Source organism: Microtus pennsylvanicus, chromosome 9 (assembly GCF_037038515.1).
Source record: "Microtus pennsylvanicus isolate mMicPen1 chromosome 9, mMicPen1.hap1, whole genome shotgun sequence".
Taxonomy (NCBI): Eukaryota; Metazoa; Chordata; class Mammalia; order Rodentia; family Cricetidae; genus Microtus; species Microtus pennsylvanicus.
This window is the reverse complement of record NC_134587.1, coordinates 27,391,826-27,400,986: the sequence shown is the minus strand read 5'-3', so window position 1 is coordinate 27,400,986 and position 9,161 is coordinate 27,391,826.

The window sequence follows — 9,161 nt, the reverse complement described above, 5'->3', positions numbered from 1 at the left end:
AAGGCATACTTCTCCTGTGAGACCACCAATGAGTGGCCTAATACAAGAGGCTCTCCTTTGTCACGGCTGATCACTAGCCCAAACTCCAGACAAAATTAGTCATCTCCAGCAGACCGTCCGTGGGTCCCTGGCTTTCAAAGGCCTCCTGTAAATGTGGCCCTCGAGCAGATCCCACAAAACAGAAATACAGCTAACTGAATATGGTGTTTACTCAGTAAGAAAGTTTACGTTGGGACAGCATGATGACTCAGCAGGTAGACATTTTGCCACCAGCATATCCTACAACCTGAATTCAATCCCCAAAATCCACATGGTAGAAGGCGAGAATTGACTCCTGGCAAAAGTTGTCCTCTGAATTCAACACGAGTCATGACATACATGCAATACACACACACACATACATACATACACTTGAGTGCATACACATAATAATTTTTCAAAAACAATTTAAAGAAGACCTTGGCTACTTCACAACAGAGTCGCACAAACCATGGAGTAATCAACGCCACTGTCCACCCCATTAGCTCTCAATAAAAAAAAATGCAAACCAGGTCAATAAAGGTTGACATTTCTCCATGTACAGGCTCATAGCATTGCACATTATTCTCTCTGATTCTTTACAGGGTTTTTAAGAGAGTCACAGGCCCAGTGACTCTTGTCACAGAGACAACGGAAGGTGTGGTATCCTTGATCAAAGCTGGCAGCTCCTTTAGGACTTGCTGAAATGATAAAGCAACTTCAATCCGCAGGATTAATCTTAACCTTTTGTTTTCTGAAAGACTCTTTGTGGCATTCTAGGGTCAAAAGCAGAAGCGAGCAGCTGAATAAGAAGGTAATAAGGAGGTAACATAAACTCATCTGAGCTGAGTTTCAAGACCACACTCTCACTTAAAAAGTCAAGCTTGCTTCCTCAGTGTGCCTTGAAGGGTTCTTAACAATACCGGGGGCAGTATCCCAGGGCACTGAAACGGGGCGGGATGGCACTCAGCAGTCTTTGATCTCACAGCCCTGCTGGCCCAAGTGCAAAGCTCCTATGCTAATTTCTTTCCTAGAGCATTCCCAGTCCCCAGCGGGCGGGCACCACACAATGTTCAGATGCGGTTCCCTTAACTGCCACGTGATGCATCTCTCAGAAGATTGCTGTTAATTGCATGGTACATATTGCTCACCCTTGTTCCTGGAGTTCATCGTTTTGCATACTTGCAAGTCAAATTAGGGGTGCCTACTCTTCACAAAGAACAGGCCTCCTTATAGTTTTCACTTCTTTCCTCCCTCCCTTTATCCCTCCCTCCTTCCCATCCTTCCTCCCTCTGCCCCTCCCTTCCTTCCTTCCTTTTTCACACACACACACACACACACACACACACACACACACACACTCAATACCATAGTGTTCCCTGCTCTTTCTCACTTATATATAAGTGAAGAGCTTCCTGGTGATTAACATGAGCCTGTTTAAAAGCAGAATTCAGTTTTATCTTACACCTATAAATGTCATTTTTGAAAGCTGGCATCAAGCATTAAATTGGACTTTATTTTTAAATACACATTTTGGAGAGAAGAACAAATTATTATCAATTAATTAGCTGCCTGACGTGCTCAAGAAAAGTGGCGAAACATTCCCTTGTAAATCTATAAAGCAGAAATCCTGGAGAAGCTCGCACGCTATGTAATTAGAGTTAATTAACACATTTGCTAATTGACTATTATTTAGCACTCCAGCTGCTGAAGAAAAATCCATAGGCCCATTAAATATTAATTAGCAAAAGTCTATTGTCTGACGCTGTTGGCGTGTGAATTGATGAGAGTTTTACAAGCCTAGCTTTGTTAGGCAGGACACAGCAATGGCAGCCAGCTACTGAGGGATAAGGAAACAGGACTCTCACAAAGGGCTAGGAAGCCCTGAATCTCAGCTAATGTCTTCCTCTTGCCATGAACACAAAAAATAGCCTGTCATCTGCTTGTGGCGCCACTTACAGCCCTCAGAGGTGTGTGCTTAGCCGTATGTCAAACTCTTGCTGCTTCTAGGGACTCGGGGTGGCATATGTTCCTGAAATGAAAGGAAAATCACCCAGTCATAATAGAAGCAAAATGCTGCCTATGGGCTTCACAAATAGCTCATGGGGATAAAATTCACACATTACACAAGTCACCCATTTGATGGAACTATTGATGATTTGTGGTACATTATTCAGTTTTTAGTTTCTGAATTTTCAAACGTAAAACAAAACTTCCCAGTGTAACCAGTTGGATGCCATTCCTGGCAGTGTATTTTCTCGATAGCTTTTTTAAGTGTGTTCGGTGTCCTAGTAGATTAAGGCACAACCTTGGAGTATATCTATCTACCTTTCAACTCTGAAATCCATACCTGCGCCCACGTGACTAAGACACATCAGCACTCAGTCAGCAGTGCTGACCTAGAGAGGCTGCTCTGACCGGAGCTCCTTCCTGAAGCACCTGCCTTGGCTTCTCCTTGCCCAGCTAGCTCTACCACCAACTACCACAGTTCCCCCACGTTTGTTCTAAACACGAATCCTATGCGATTCTTATTGTATTCAGGGAGAGAGTCCAGGAGCCCTACTGTACGGGAGTGGCTTGGGATTGAAGAGCTTTTGTAGCAGGAGGAGCTGCTCATTGGGGTTTATGTCCTGCCCAGTTTCCACAGCTGGTAAGCCCCCAAAGAAAATTACACAGAGAGTCTGAATTAATGATAAACCGATTGGCTCATTAGCTCAGGCTTCTTGTTAACTCTTATAACTTGTATTAACCCATTGTTCTTATCTATGTTAGCCACGTGGCTCAGTACCCTTTTCAGCGGGGCAGATCACAGCCTGCTTTTTTGGTGGTCTGAGCAGGACTGGGGAGGGAGCATCCTTCTTCCCAGAATACTCCTGTTCTCATTTCCCAGCCTCTACTTCCTGTCTGGCTACTGGCCAATCAGCGTTTATTTAAAACATGATTGACAGAATACAGACATTTCTCCCACACCACATGCGGGTGACACACAAGGGAAGGACCAACGTAGCTCCTGTGAGATTCCTAGTTAGCTCTGAGGAAGATGAGTTGCCATGGAGGGCCTGACCACAAACACCACAAATGGCCTAGCACCTGTTTGCAAAGGTACTTAGAACCTCCAGGTTGTCAGGGTTCCTGTGATAATTGCCCTGAGCTACTCTGCCCACCTGCCTTGCAGAGCATAGTCACCCTCCTGAACCAGAGCCCAGCCAGTGCTGGCACCATGGCCTTTGGCCTCCAGAACTGTGAGCTAAATAACTATATTTATATTATAAGGTTACCACTGCTCAGTCATGTTGTCATAATAACAGAAACAGAACAAGATATAACAACACACACTGGGACAAAATTCATAGCAGCGTGATCAAAACCAAGACGAGAAATAAGTTTATTTGTACTGTCACCCCCGTTTCCCAGTATCTCTGCACGAGGTCCCGGGCAGCTCACGTCACTTCTTTCTTCTTCCCTCAGCCCCAAAAGTAGCAAAAACAGTAGAAGGAAACGTTTCCACAGAATTCCAGTGACATTTAGTTCAAATAAAATAACTTCTTGAAAAAAAATCAGCCTGATAATTACAAGATGAAGTAGAAATAAACTCTGAAGTAACGGATAATTACTTATAAATTACAGGAAATGTCGGCTGAGCACAAAGCTAAGGACCCTGTGTTCTATCTCACTTAATCCATGAACGGTGGAGGATTTAGGTTCTGGATGTCATAGGAGTGGTAGTGGTGTGTACACCTGAGTTCAATATTCATTTCCTCTGTTGGTAGCTATTATTCTACCAACAAGAAAGAAAAAATTAACGATTTCCAAAAACAGCAGGAAATATCACTTGGCACCAGCTAGAAATTACAGGCAGAAAAATCCATGGCATGCACAGTCCCCATCCTGCCAACACTCAACAGAGAGGCATGCCTCAGTTACAGCGTAGCTGGGGAGCCCTGGAGGTGGACTTCGGAGGAGAGACTTACGTAAAAGCTAGAAAGTAAGCATATTGGTCAAATCTGAGCAATCTCACCTAAAGCCATCCCTTCAGAGAAAGATGCAGAAATACTGTTTTCCCTGTTCCAACCGTGGGGCTAAGCATCAGTGTAAAGGGAGCAAAGGCACGGCCTGCTCTGCCTGAGGAAAATCTCTAACTTGACCTGTTTGCTACAAAGCCCACACTGTTGGGTCACCTCGGGACAGATATTTTTTTCCCACCTCTTGGTCTGCTCATTGCTCATAGATAATAAGAGTTCCTTGCAAGTCTTCCTCAGGGAATAAAATTAAAAAGGGAAACACAGCCCTGAGCTCAGTTCAATCTAAAGATAGAACAAAGCTTAGCTTCACTCTAACCTGCATTTGGCAGGGGAGGTGATGAGGTCGGAGAGGTCCAACAAGGTGACTTCCGTCACACAGTTACTTGGCAAGGTGAGCCCAACTCCTAAAGGATTGGCTCTCATGACTCTGCTCACATTTACCCTCTCACCAAACCGCCAAATTCCAGGTTGAATCAACTGGTTCATGACCTTAACCAAGAAGAAGCATCTTAATTTGGTCGTTCTAAACGCTGTGGCCAGCTGCTAACAACAGCATGGTATCACCCAGGAAGCTGCTGCCCCTGTGCCATTTTAATCAGGTGGTAACTCCCGGACCCCTTCAGCTGTCTGGAGCCTCTGTTATTTCCCCGCTTTTCTTTCTTCATTGCTATAACATGATAGCATGTGTATTTGTTTCTAATGTACCCTTCTTGCTCTAAACTCTGCAAGATTCTCCATAGAGTTTCAAGTACACAGAACATAGCCCGACCCATAGTCAGTACATAATGAATATTGATTGCATAATGAATGTGTGAACCTTTGTGTCTTGAAAACTAACACCGAAGACATAAAATGATGGGATTCTTTGCCCTATCATTATAGAGGTATTTCCCGTATCCAGTTTAGTTTCTCCCTGACTTGACTGCTGATGGTGTTTGGGAATGATACTGTGATCATTTCTTCCACATTCTGGCTGCTTTTGTTTTCAGCTAGTTTTGTTCCTAGGAAAGTTCACTAAGGAAACCAAATCCCACATGGCCGATCATGAATGGGTTCAAATGATCAGTTTTACAGATCTGATTAACATTCTTTCAGGATAATCCCAGATATCCCCTATTAATTTTAAGGGCTGGAATTCAACAGTCCAAGATCAGCTTACTCAAAACACATTACTCAACGCAATCCACAATATCAAAGCGAGCCCTATTCCAGGGTCACTTTTCATTTGTAGAAGACAAAAACATTAAACAATGCACACCAAAACGTACACAAACTTAAAGAGTCAGAAAATTAAATAGAGCCGGGCGGTGGTGGCGCACGCCTTTAATCCCAGCACTTGGGAGGCAGAGGTAGGCGGATCTCTGTGAGTTCGAGACCAGCCTGGTCTACAAGAGGTAGTTCCAGGACAGGCTCTAAAACCACATAGAAACCCTGCCTCGAAAAACAATAAATAAATAAATAAATAAATAAATAGAAAGGAGCAAGTCTTGAGACCTCATTCAACCTGATTTCGAGGTATAATGCAAACCTGTAGTTGTTCAAGCACTTGGTCCTGGCAAATTATGAACCTAGACATGAACCTGCACACATACAGTCAGTTGAAAACTTGACAAAGGTGCCAAGAATACAAAGCACTTGCTCACCTCTTGACTAGTGCTGGGAACACTGGATGTCAGCTGTTGGAGGATGAAATCAAACTTTATCTTGTATCACACATAAAAATCAAATCGAAATAATTAAAGTCAAAAGTATAATACCTGAAACTATAAAACTACAGGGGAAAAAAGCCATATGGGATTGATGTGCGATACCCTTCTGTATGCTGTGAATATGCTTTACTGTCATTGGTTAACAAAGAAGCTGATTTGATCAAGAGCCAGGCAGAATAGAGCCAGGCAGGAAATCCAAGCAAGGATCCAGGGAAAAAGAAGGAGGAGTCAAGAGATGCAAGCAGCCAGTAAGATGAGAGTCTTACCAGTACGTCACAGGGCATTTGACAATATACAGATTGTTAGAATTGGGTTCATTTATATGTAGAGCTAAACAGTAATAAGTCTGAGCCATTGGTCAAACAGGTTGTAATGAATATTAAGCCTCAGAATGATTATTTGGGAACTGGCAGGTGAGAGAGAAACCTCCAGTTACCTGGGATTCTATATTAGTCTATACACTTTGGGGGGACTTAATCCCAAGACTGGAGGGAAGAAAAGCGATAGTAAATAAGATTACACCATGTTCAAATGTGTTCTGCTACTGTAGAAGCTTCCTAAAATATACAAATATGCATACATAATAAGTTTCAATGGAATTACCCTATAACAAGGGGGCAATGCCCCTGCCTAAATAATCTAGACTATCACATAAAAAAGCCTAGTGCCAGATACAGGCTATTTCTCTTAGAGTTGCTGGCTAGTGGAATCCCATAAACCACCACCCCAGGCATTACAAGTTACTGCCATTGTACTTGGGACCCCTCAAGAATGGCCACAGTCACTACAGAAACTCAAGGCAGGAACCTGGAGGCAGAAACTGAAGTGAAGCCGCGGCCATGGAGGGGTGTTGCTTACTGGCTTACCCAGCTTGCTTTTTTATATACCTAGGCCCACCTGGCCAAGGGCAGCTCTACCAAAAATATAATAGCTGCCCCCGACACATACACAGTTCAATCATTAATTGAGAAAATGCACCACAGGCATGCCCACAAGCCACTTTGATGGCAGTGACTGCCGACGGAAGTTCCTCCTCCCCGATGACTCTGGCTTGCGTCAGGTTGACAAAAAGCTTTAGCCATCCCCCTCATCATGTTCCTGTATGTCCAATCACACAGGCCCGGTGGATACAGAGTTGATCTTTGAAGGGAACTCTCTTCCCCAGTACTCTAAGGCAGGCTTCCTCTCCCATGCTGATAGTCACAGAAGCAGAATAAGTGCGGGAAAGCCTTCAGAGATAAGGATCGCTGCCGTGGAGTAACACGAAGGCTGGCGAGACTCCGGCAGCTACAAGAGGACATTAAAGCAGACGCACTCACGCAAGCACACAGTGGAGCTCCTGAAGGAGGGTTCACTGGGCAGACAGATGAAATAGAAAGAGGGGGCCACGTTCCTCTGCAGCTGAAGCGGTGGAAGATAACAGAGCAAGCGGGACTCCTCGTCTCTCTGGATCCTCCAGCCCACACTAAGTTCAGTTCCAAGGAACCCAGTTAACAGCTCTAGCAATTGAAACAAAATGCCAACTCAGCATCCATGGCTCTGTTTTACTGGGGTGGGGTAGTCTCGAGTGCCATCTCCAGGTTCCAATTAGTAACGCTAGAAGCTCGTTTGGACCCTCTTGTTGCCACCTGTACTGATTGCAAGAAGCATCGAGTTCCTACCTGAGCAAAACACAGGACTCCTTGAAGCTAGGCAGGTAGAAATTGAAAGCCATTTTTATCTTGGCATTTCTATGCCTTATACCTACTGGGTATGTCCTGGGTATTTTTGTCAGTCAGCTAGATGCAGACCTAGACATAGCTGAGAAGAGGAAATCTTGAGAAAATACACCCATGCGGCTTCCTTTAGTCTGTGGAGAATTTTCTTAACTAGTGATTGAGGTAGGAGGGCCCAGACCATTGTGGGTGGTCCTGAAGTGCTGGAGAAAGCACTGAGCCAGTCTTGTGTGGCAGTTCAGTAAAGAGCACCCCTCCCTGCTCCTGTTCTGCTTCTTCCTTCTGTCCAGAGTTTCTGCCTTGAGTTCTCTGGATGCTGTTCTACAATCTACCAGATGAAACAAACCCTTTCCTCCCAAAGTTTCGTGTGGTCTTGGTGTTTTTTATCACAACAGCATAAAGCCTAAAACAGGGAAATAAACTCCATATAGAGGAGCCTGGATCCTCAGAAAATTACCTGACCAAATCCACATTATCCTTCATAACCTCCTGAAAATCAACAAGGCAGAAAGGAATTTGGAAGCATTCTGAAAAGTTTCTGCACCCCAATAAGCCTTTCCACTGACGCAACAACTCAAATCACACTGAATTAGAAAAAAAAACTTTGTTTTAATAGATAGCATGCTATCTATAGGGTGACGTTCCAGCTGTTCCCTCCCCCTCCGAGAGGAGACAGGAAAGAAGACAGGCAAACCACATGTTTGTTCTCTGGGGCGTAGTAATAAGGGCGGCGCGGCTGTATCCCCGGTACCCGGCCGCCCCCACGGCTAGCTTTACCCGAAATAATTACACAGACACTGTATTCTTTTAATCACTGCTTGGCCCTTTAGCTTTAGCCCTTACTGGCTAATTCTGATATACCGATCAACCCATCTCTAATAATCTGTGAGCACCTGTCTTACCGGGAAGATTCTAGGTCGGAGCTTCATCATGTGTGTCTGCCCGGGAGCGGGCCATGGCGTCTATGCTGAGGCATCTGCTCCCAAGAGGAGAGCTGTCTCTGAGTCTGAGCTCACTTCCTCTTCCTCCCAGCGTTCTGTTCTGTTTACTCCTCCCACCTATCTTCTAACCAATGAGAACCAAGCAGTTTCTTTTTATTTAACCAATGACCTTCCTCCATCACTGGGGGGTCAGTTTAAATAGCCTGTGGGAGTGGTCTTGAGCATCTCTGGGGAGGGGTCATCGTTTGGCAGGCTTTCTCGGGGGTGGAGTCTGGACTGAGGCAGCTCCAGGGGAGTGGGTTTGGGGTATTGGGGTGAAGCTTCCACCCCACCCAAACACATCCAAATGTGTGAAAGAAATAAAGACATTTTAAACCATGTCCTGACCTCCATACATAGGCCCCTTCGTGCACATTCTCAGTAATAAAAACAATAAAATTAAATATAATTAAGATGACGTGGAAAGGCAAATGTTGCTTAGCCTTTGGACCCACATTTAGCACTGCACGGCCTCCCATTCTGCAAATAGGCCGCAAGGCTACTTAGCGTTTTTCTCTGATTTGCAAAAATCTATTGCAAAATGTCCTGGCTTTACTTTACTCATTACGCTTCCTTTTTTTTTTTCCTTTTGAAGTTCAAGTTCACCCCAGGATGTGGTTCCTATTGTTGCAGCAATCCTTTGTTCCAATAATCAGATCAATATTTCAGTGCTACAGCGTGGATAAAGGAAGCACTTCATTACCTGGAGGCTGCCGA